This window comes from Lygodium microphyllum, chromosome 10, assembly GCF_053477565.2.
Source record: "Lygodium microphyllum isolate KBCC chromosome 10, Lygodium_microphyllum_v1.1.10, whole genome shotgun sequence".
NCBI classification, from domain to species: Eukaryota; Viridiplantae; Streptophyta; class Polypodiopsida; order Schizaeales; family Lygodiaceae; genus Lygodium; species Lygodium microphyllum.
Genome location: NC_141144.1, coordinates 40,925,899 through 40,935,060, shown reverse-complemented (window position 1 = coordinate 40,935,060; position 9,162 = coordinate 40,925,899). Strand labels below are relative to the sequence as shown.

Below are 9,162 nucleotides of genomic sequence, written 5' to 3'. Positions count from 1 at the left end.
AAGAGACATCATGGTAAACAGTATGGACTATTAATGCCTTTATCTATTCCATCTAAACCTTGGGAACATATTTCTATGGATTTCATTACTGGCTTACCAAATACTAAATCTAATCATGACATGATTTGGACAATTGTAGATAGATTTAGTAAGCAAGCATATTTCATTGCATGTAAGAAAACTTTAACAACATCACAAGCAGCACAATTATTTTTGAAAACTATTTTTACTAACCATGGATTGCCGAAAGTGATTATTTCAGATAGAGATTCTAGATTTTGTAATAATTTCTGGATTACACTGTTTGCAAATCTAGGCACAAAGATTGATTTTTCATCTGCATTTCATCCAGAAACAAATGGACAAACAGAAGCCACAAATAGCACTATTCTAGATCTTTTACGTGCATACACTATTTCTAAACCTCAGACATGGGATACTCATTTACATTTATTACAGTTTGCATATAATAATACACCGCACACATCTACAAAGAAGGCACCTTTTGAAGTTATTTATGGATATAGATTATCTACACCTGTTGCTTCTTTGTCTAATAGAATACAGACTGCCGATGATATTGCTGTTATGCATAACACAATTTTTGATGAAGTAAAGAATATGATTGCTAAAGCCCAACAATCATATACCAAACAAGCCAACAAGAAAAGACAAGCCATGAATTTCAAAGTTGATGATTATGTTTGGCTTAGAATAGAAAAGCGTAGACTGCAAAGTGTAGATAGACATCCAGTTGTCAAATTAGCTCCTAGATTCTACGGACCATTTAGAATCATTCATAAGATTAATGACAATGCATTCAAGTTAGAATTGCCATCTCATTGCAAAATTCATAATACCTTTCATATTAGTTTATTGAGACCATTTAGAGGACAATTACCTATCCACCCTGTCTATGAAAACCCACCTTTACTAGAAGAAGAGACTGAAATACTTGAACCAGAAGCCATTATAGACACTGACTACATGACCACTAGAACTGGCCGAAGGTATTCTAGATATCTAGTGAAATTTAAGAACCATCCTGTAGAGGAAGCACAATGGATGCACGCTAGAGACTTAAATGCTTTCCCCACTCTGTTAGCTCCACATTGAGCTAATAGCAATTGAGGTCAATTCCTATCCCACCCCGGGGGTATGATGCCAGGAGGCATATTCCACAGTGGATTCCATGCCACGGTGGATTCCGTGAGGTTTTACGGTGGATTCCGTAAACTTAGATGACCGGGGCTCATACACAAAGAGGATTCTTTGTGCGAGAAGTTGATGGGGACGCCTGTCCTTTTCGGGCGTTTCATTAATTTAGTGTGTACATGGGTGATTCCATAGCGGGTGATTCCGCAAAATGCATATTAAATTAATAAACGTTTATGAGTTTAGAGTGCGCACTCGTAATAAATTAAGGTTATGATTTATTTCTAACCAGTTGATTTATTTATGTAGCTAAAGACTGCTAGGTATTCACTTTTGTCGGTTTAATTGTGTTATTTTACTAACGATTGTGAATGCTTCAGTTGATGTGTAGAGATAGCAGCAGTGGCAGAGGAAAGCATTGGAGTCTAGCGGGTTTCCGATCTTTCGACTATATTTTGATAGGCGCCACGCCTATATTTTGATTATGTCTATAGAGACATCGACTATTTATTATTATTTTGTATGCGCTTATGCGCCTGGATATGTTATTTTTATTTGGACATTGAGATTGGGCGTGCCAGACTCTTTGGGCACCGTCCATTAGTTTTATTTTCCTATTTTTGGTAGAAAGCAAACTCAAAAGCTAAAAGCTTGTCATATTTTTGTAATTGGGCTATTTTTGAGCAAAAAGATTGGAAATATATATTAAATACATGCTTTGTGAAGCGCACACACAAGGCATGGGGGAGATTCAACCCAATTTGTCTCTTGTCTTATGTCGTGCTTGCTTTCACATTGGTTTTTGTGCTAAAAAGTAGAGTGCTTTGTTCTTGGGGACCTTTGGGAATTCACTACGTGAGCTACCTGCGTCCGATCTGCGCACCAGCATTGTTCTTGAAACAATGAGGGCACACAAGCTTTATCCCAAAAACAAGAAATGTGCATTTTTTGAGCGACAGATTGAATATCAAGGATTCATTGTATCAATGAAAGGAATTTCGGTAGATCCGGCCAAGGTCAGAGACGTTATGGAGTGGCCGACACCAAGAAATGTGTAGTTTTCTTGGATTGACAGGATGGTACAAGGTCTTTATTGTCAAGAATCGCGTGGTGTGGAGACTTGCTCAAGATGCTGCGCTGAACACACACAGAATACACAAGGAGAAGCTCACTCAAGAGACAAGAAGAGAGATGGAGGCCAAAATGTTTTCTTGCTGGTTTTTTCTTCTTCTTCCATACACTTTACAATGTACACAAAGTACAGATAAGATACAACATAAAGGAAAGTGGCCTACTAACTCAAATAATGCATAACCGACTACACTAGTCGACTGGCGCTATAACTATGCTAGCTGTAAATAGGTGTAACAACCTGAATATAATAAGTAATGAGTCAGTGGCCATGTGAGGGTCATAATGACCATCGACGTGCTAAGTGTAGACATGTGGACCCATCTAACCAGACGGTCCATCATCAATATCCACATGTGTTGAGCTTGTCATCTCAACACTCCCCCTCAAGCTCAACTGCATCTTTGCAACTCCAAGTAAGCTTCAAAACTTTTGAAGCTTCTCTGTACCCAATGCCTTCTTGAAGATGTCAGCTATCTGATCCTGTGTGCTAACATACACCAAGTCAATCTCACCTACTACTACCTTCTCTCTCACAAAGTGGTAGTGTACCTTAATATGTTTTGTCCTGGCATGGAACACAGGGTTCCTAGCCAACTGTATACTACTCATGTTGTCACAATAAATGACAACTGGACCTTCCACCCGCACATCCAAATTAGCCATTAACTTTTTTAGCCTTACTGCCTCACATGCTACAACAACAGCACCTCTATACTCAGCCTCTATACTCGACAAAGCAACTGTAGATTGCTTTTTGCTGCTCCAAGCAACTACTGCACTACCAAGAGAGAACATGTATCTGCTGGTAGATCTTCTATGAGACATACTACCAGCCGAATCTTCATCTATGTATCCAAACACCTGTATATCTATACCTGCCTCATAGAAAAGTCCATAATGTAATGTGGACTTCACATATCTCAATATGCGCCTGACTGCATCCAAATGTGGCTTTCTAGGTACTTGCATAAATTGACTCACAAGACCAATAGCATAGCTCAAGTCTGGTCTTGTAATGGTCATGTAGATCAAACTCCCCACTATCCTCCTGAACATAGTAGGGTCTTCTATCTCATCCCCAACATCAGCACTCAACTTTATATTCTGCTCCAATGGGACTGAAAGTGGTTTGCATGCTGTCATACCATACTTGGACAACATATCCAAGCCATATTGTCTTTGGGACAGCCATATACCATCATCACATCTGATCACCTCAATGCCAAGGAAGTACCTTAGCTCACCTAAATCCTTCATCTCAAACTTCTTCTTCAAAAAATCCTTGACTTCAGCAATCCCACTATCACTATTACCTGTAATAATCAAGTCATCCACATAGATGACTATGATGACCAAACCTGTATCTTCCTCTCTCACATAAAGTGAGTGATCAGCATCAGAAACATAAAATCCAATATTGACAAGATACTCTCTGATCTTGTCAGACCATGCTCTAGGTGCTTGCTTGAGACCATAGAGCGCCTTCTTCAATCTGCACACATACATGGGATGCTCTAAATCTTCATAACCTGCTGATTGATCCATATACACTTCTTATTGCAAATCACCATGCAAGAAGGCATTCTTTACATCCATTTGCTGCAACCTCCAACCTTTGGCTGCTGCCAAAGCCATCACACATCTGACAATGGCCATCCTAGTAATTGGACTGAAGGTTTCATCATAATCTATGCCATATGTCTGGGCATAGCCTTTTGCAACCAACCAAGCTTTGTACCTACTAATAGAACCATCTGCATTGTGCTTAATCTTATAAACCCACTTACATCCAATAGCTTTCTTGCCTTTCGGAAATGATACTAGATCCCAAGTCTTATTGGCCTCTAATGCAGCCATCTCCTCATCCATTGCTGCATCCCAATGAGTATGACCAACAACATCCTCAAAACAAGTGGGCTCAACATCCTCAACTAGTTTCACCATATAAGCATAATGGTGAGCTGCATAACCTTCAAAACCAAATCTTTTAACAGGGTATCTGACCCTACTAGATCTGCGTACCACCAGATCACTCAATGGAGCCTTTACATTACTATGAGCTCTCTGTACACCTAGTGTCCTGACAGAATGAATACCAAGCTCATCATCCAAGCTCTCTGAGCCACTGGAGTCTCCATCAAGGACTGCATCAATGCCTTCAAACACTTTATTCTTTCCTTTGTCTTTACTTGTAGTGCTACTAGATGCACCCGAAGATGTAGAGGTACTCCTTAGTCTCCCAAACCAAGGACTACCAGATGATGTCTCTGGTCCACTAAGAGTCCATAATTTTGAGCCTGCACATAAGTGTCATGATCATCATCATCATCCAATGCATCACTACTAGATGCATACCAACTGCTCATTTCATCAAAGATGACATCCCTGCTCACTCTGAACTTACATGTGACAAGGTTATAACATCGATACCCTTTCTGCTCTAAAGAGTATCCAATAAAGACACACTTTTCAGCCTTTGGATCCAGTTTCTTCCGCAACTCATCTGGCACATGAACATATGCAATGCAGCCAAACACTTTCAAGTGTGAGACATCAGGCTTCTTACCTGTAAAACATTCTTTGGGGGTCATACCATGAACTGCAGCTGTGGGAGTTCTGTTCATAATATAAACAACAATATGAATAGCCTCAGACCAGAAATGCTTAAGCATATTCTTTGCAGCCATCAAGGCACATGCAACTTCTGCAATATGCATGTTTTTCCTTTCTGCAACCCCATTTTGCTGTGGGGTATATCTACATGTGAACTGTCTCTTTATCCCATGAGACCTCAGAAAATCACTGAACTCATTCGAGAGGTACTCTCCCCCTCCATCTGACCTCAAGCACTTTACTTTCAAGCATGTTTCTCTTTCAGCTACAGCCTTGAAAGTTCTAAAGTGCTCAAATGCTTCACTCTTTTCCTTCATAAAATATACCCACAGCTTTCTAGAACAATCATCAATGAATGTGACAAAGTATGAACTACCTCCTCCAAGAGATACATTTTGTGTAGGCTCCCAAATGTCTGTGTGCACAACATCAAGGATATTTCTGCTTACATCTCTGTCATGTGAAAAGGGTTGTCTTACCTGCTTACCAAACTGACATGCTTCAGATACCTTATGAAATTCTACAACTCTAAATGTAGGCAAATCTGTAACCAACCCTTTGGACTGCATTAATTTCAGCCTTTGTACATTTTCATGTCTAATGCGTTTGTGCCAAATTTCAATATTTGCTACAACACTTTTCCTTTAGCATACATATCAGCATTCATAGTAGGAATTCCAGCATCTAGAGTAAACATACGTCCAACTCTACTTCCCTTTGCTACCAACCTGCACTTGTCATTGGAGTCTTCTACAAAGCAGTCCTTTGCATTAAATCTGACTTGCAGCCCTTGCTCTACCATTTGACCGACTAGCACCAAGTTCTTTGTTATAGATGGCACATGTAATACATCTAAAAGACTCTTTGTCTTACCATCATGCAAGGACAGGGGAACTTTTCCAATATGTGAAATTGGGTGACATGAATCATCACCCGTCTCCACATAACCTGCATTTTGCAAATCCTGCATCTCTCCAAACCATTCTGCATGGCTGGTCATATGATTGGATGCACTTGAATCAACATACCAAACATCATCATGTGTTCCCTTTCCTGTAACATCATTCAACATATGCTGTATAACAAACAGTTATTCATTTTTGTCTTCATTCTGTTGTGAAGATGATGCATAGTTTCCTTGCTGCAACTTACCACTACGGATATCATCTTTCTTAGCATAACATTGGGATGCAATATGACCTGTTTTACTAGAGTAGTGACACACAATACTAGAGTTGTTAGAACCTCTGTTCTTCCATCCACCTCTTCCTCTATAGCTTCCCCTGCCTCTAAAGTTACCAGGACCTCCTAAAACCTGCATATCGCCAAATTGCTGATTAAGTCTATTTTGCTGGTTGTCACTACCACGTCCTATACCACGGCCTCTTGAAGAGAACTTGCCATGTCCCCTTCCTGAACTAGAGTAGAAAGCTTGGATCTGTTCACTACTTCTTTGAGATGTCTCACTTTGCATGTTGATCTCTTTAGTGATCATAAGGGAGACTGACTCATCAAAATCTGGAAATGGCTTTCTAACATATACGGAAGTTACAAAAGACTTCCAAGCCTTTTCATTGTTAAGTCCACCCAAGGTAGACGACACTAAATCATCATCATCGGGTATTGCATCAATTACTGCTAAGGCATCTGCAATGCTCCTTACCTTCAGTGCATACTCATTGATAGACATCTTCCCTGTCTTCAATGTATTTAACTCTTGCTTGAGTTGAATCTTTCGTGCCTTTATATTTACAGAAAACATACTTTCAAGTATGGTCCAAGCTACATATGAATTTTGTGCATTTCTAATGTGTCCCAGCATATTATTGTCAATTATTGTAGACAACCAATACATGACCTTTTTATCTTTTGCATTCCATTCCTTTCGTGCCTTTGTCTCTTCTGCAGTTGGAGGATCACTCACCTCCGCCTCTTTTTCTTCACCTGAAACAAACTCGTAGAGGCCTTTTCCAATAAGAAAGTTTGTGACATGGAACTTCCATGAAGGGTAGTTATTCTTGTCAAGCTTCTCCATGATGGGGCTTCCACTGTTCTCTACCATTATCACAAAATTAATACCAAACAGTAAGCAAATCTTCTACAACCTTCGACCTGTAGTGCACAGTAATACACCAGATAGCCTTTTTCACTATCTGCTCAATAATACATGCAATCTGCAACAGTTTGCAGATAAACCTTGTGTTTACTTGCTGGTAAGCACCTTTGAACTTACAAATCTAAAATCTATAACCTGTGTACCCACTTTCGGTCAATACATTCGAAGTCACAGTGTACCCTGAAACTGTTGTCCGCAACCTTGCGGCTCTAAATCGGGGCCTGAGACGGCCTCAGATGCCCAAAATAACTACGGGAAAGCCTAAAAGGATAATCAGCAGAATACACAGCGCTCTTGGCGCACACCAAATCTCACTACAATCTGAGATTTTTGCTCGACCCTCCTTCCGGTGCCTCCACAGGCACTATCCAAGAGAGAGAGTGGAAGAATGGGAGAGCTTCTTACCCGTGGCTTGCTTGCTTGAACCTTGCTTCTTCACCTTTGCTTCAGCCTTTGAAATCAGCCTCTCTCAGTGGCGCTGTCGTATTGCTGCACATTCGAGGTGTGAAAACCACCTGAAAGTTGTGTGTGTGATTTGATACTTTGTACATACTTAGTTGTTATGTTTGCTCTTTCATTCTATGTTGAAGACGGAGAAAAACAGGGAGTTTTGGTAGACTGGTAACTCAAGATGCAATCTCATGGGCTACACTTATTTCAAGATATGTCGATTATGGGCTTTGTGAGGAAGTACTAAACTAATTCCAAGAGATGCAAGTCGAAGTACATTGGTGGATATGTATGGCAAATGTGGCTTGCTTGTAAAAGCACAATATGTGTTTGACAAGCTTCCTTTCCGGAATTTGGTCTCTTGGAGTGCACTAATTGAAGGTTATACACAACATGGGCATGGTGAAGAAGCACTGAAGCATTTTGAGTGGATGAAACTTGATGGGGTATCTCCAAATGCAGTAACCTTTCGTTGCATTTTGAAAGCTTGTGGCAGCATAGGAGCCACAGAAAAGGTTGAGGAAATTCATACTGAGATTGCTATGAAGGGGTTGCTAGAAAAAGATGTGGCTGTTGGCACGGCATTGGTTGATGTATATGTCAAATGTGGCTTGCTTGTAAGAGCACAAGATGTGTTTGACAAGCTTCCACTTCGTAATGTAGTGTTGTGGAGTGTATTAATTGCAGGCTATAGCCAATATGGACATGGTGGCCAAGCACTTAAATGTTTTGAGCGAATGCAACTGGAGGGTGTCTCTCCGGACGGTGTCACCTTTGTTAGCATCTTGAAAGCTTGTGCTAGCATAGGAGCTAAAGAAAAGGGCCACTAATCCTATCGAAAGGGAAAGAAAAGGGTGGCTAAAAACAAGGGAGGGAAAAAGCTGATTCAAAAAAAAAAGCAGGGAAGATTCGACAGATTAAGGAAAGGAAGGAAGAAAGCATTGAAGGGGAATCGACGACAGATGAGCGACGAAGGAAGAAAAAGCATCATTGAAAAGCCTACTTGAGAAAATGATTCATTGGTCTGTGTGAATCGCAGAGAAAATTCACCCTCCAAGCTTCCATGGAAAAATAATCACTAGCCATCCGCCACGGACGATTAATCCATCTTTGCTGAAGATTTGAGCTCAATGAAAGTTGCTGTCGACACTAAAGAATTCCAAAGACGTTTTAGGAGATCGAGTCAAACTGTCCTTAACACTACATCGTCAGACGCATACTTCTGTGGCTGCTACGGCTCAGAAGGAAAATCTCGACCAATCACAATCAGGAGATTCATGGAGGGGCTGTGTTGTAGGCTGCTTGGAGGGGGAAGAAGTTCGTGAATTCGAGGCGGAATACAGAGAAGTATTGGCACGATTCAACGCAATTACCAACAAGTATACGCAGGAGAAACAGGAAATCGTAGAACTACTAAAACAATGGGATGTTGAAAAGGAACAGATGCTATGAGGTCGAAACTACAACGCAAGATGAGGTCTTGAAAATGAACGGTAGAAAAGGATTGAATACTATGGATTGTGGAAGAGCTGTGGGTTGTTGAAGATGATCGCTTTGCTAGAGCCTTAACTATACGAATTCAACTCGTACCGAATGCAACACTAGCCTGCTAGAAATTTTGCATTCGCTGAAGCTGATGCTTTTTGAAAATTATTGTGGAAGGCTTGAATGGGCAACAACGGTAAACCAGAGAG

At 40.5% G+C, this 9,162-nt stretch overlaps 1 pseudogene; it reads left to right on the top strand.

Moving 5' to 3' along the window:
* Positions 1 to 7,755: 7,755 nt before the first annotated feature.
* Positions 7,756 to 8,298, top strand: LOC148029920 (putative pentatricopeptide repeat-containing protein At3g28640 pseudogene; annotated as a pseudogene).
* The last annotated feature ends 864 nt before the right edge of the window (positions 8,299 to 9,162 follow it).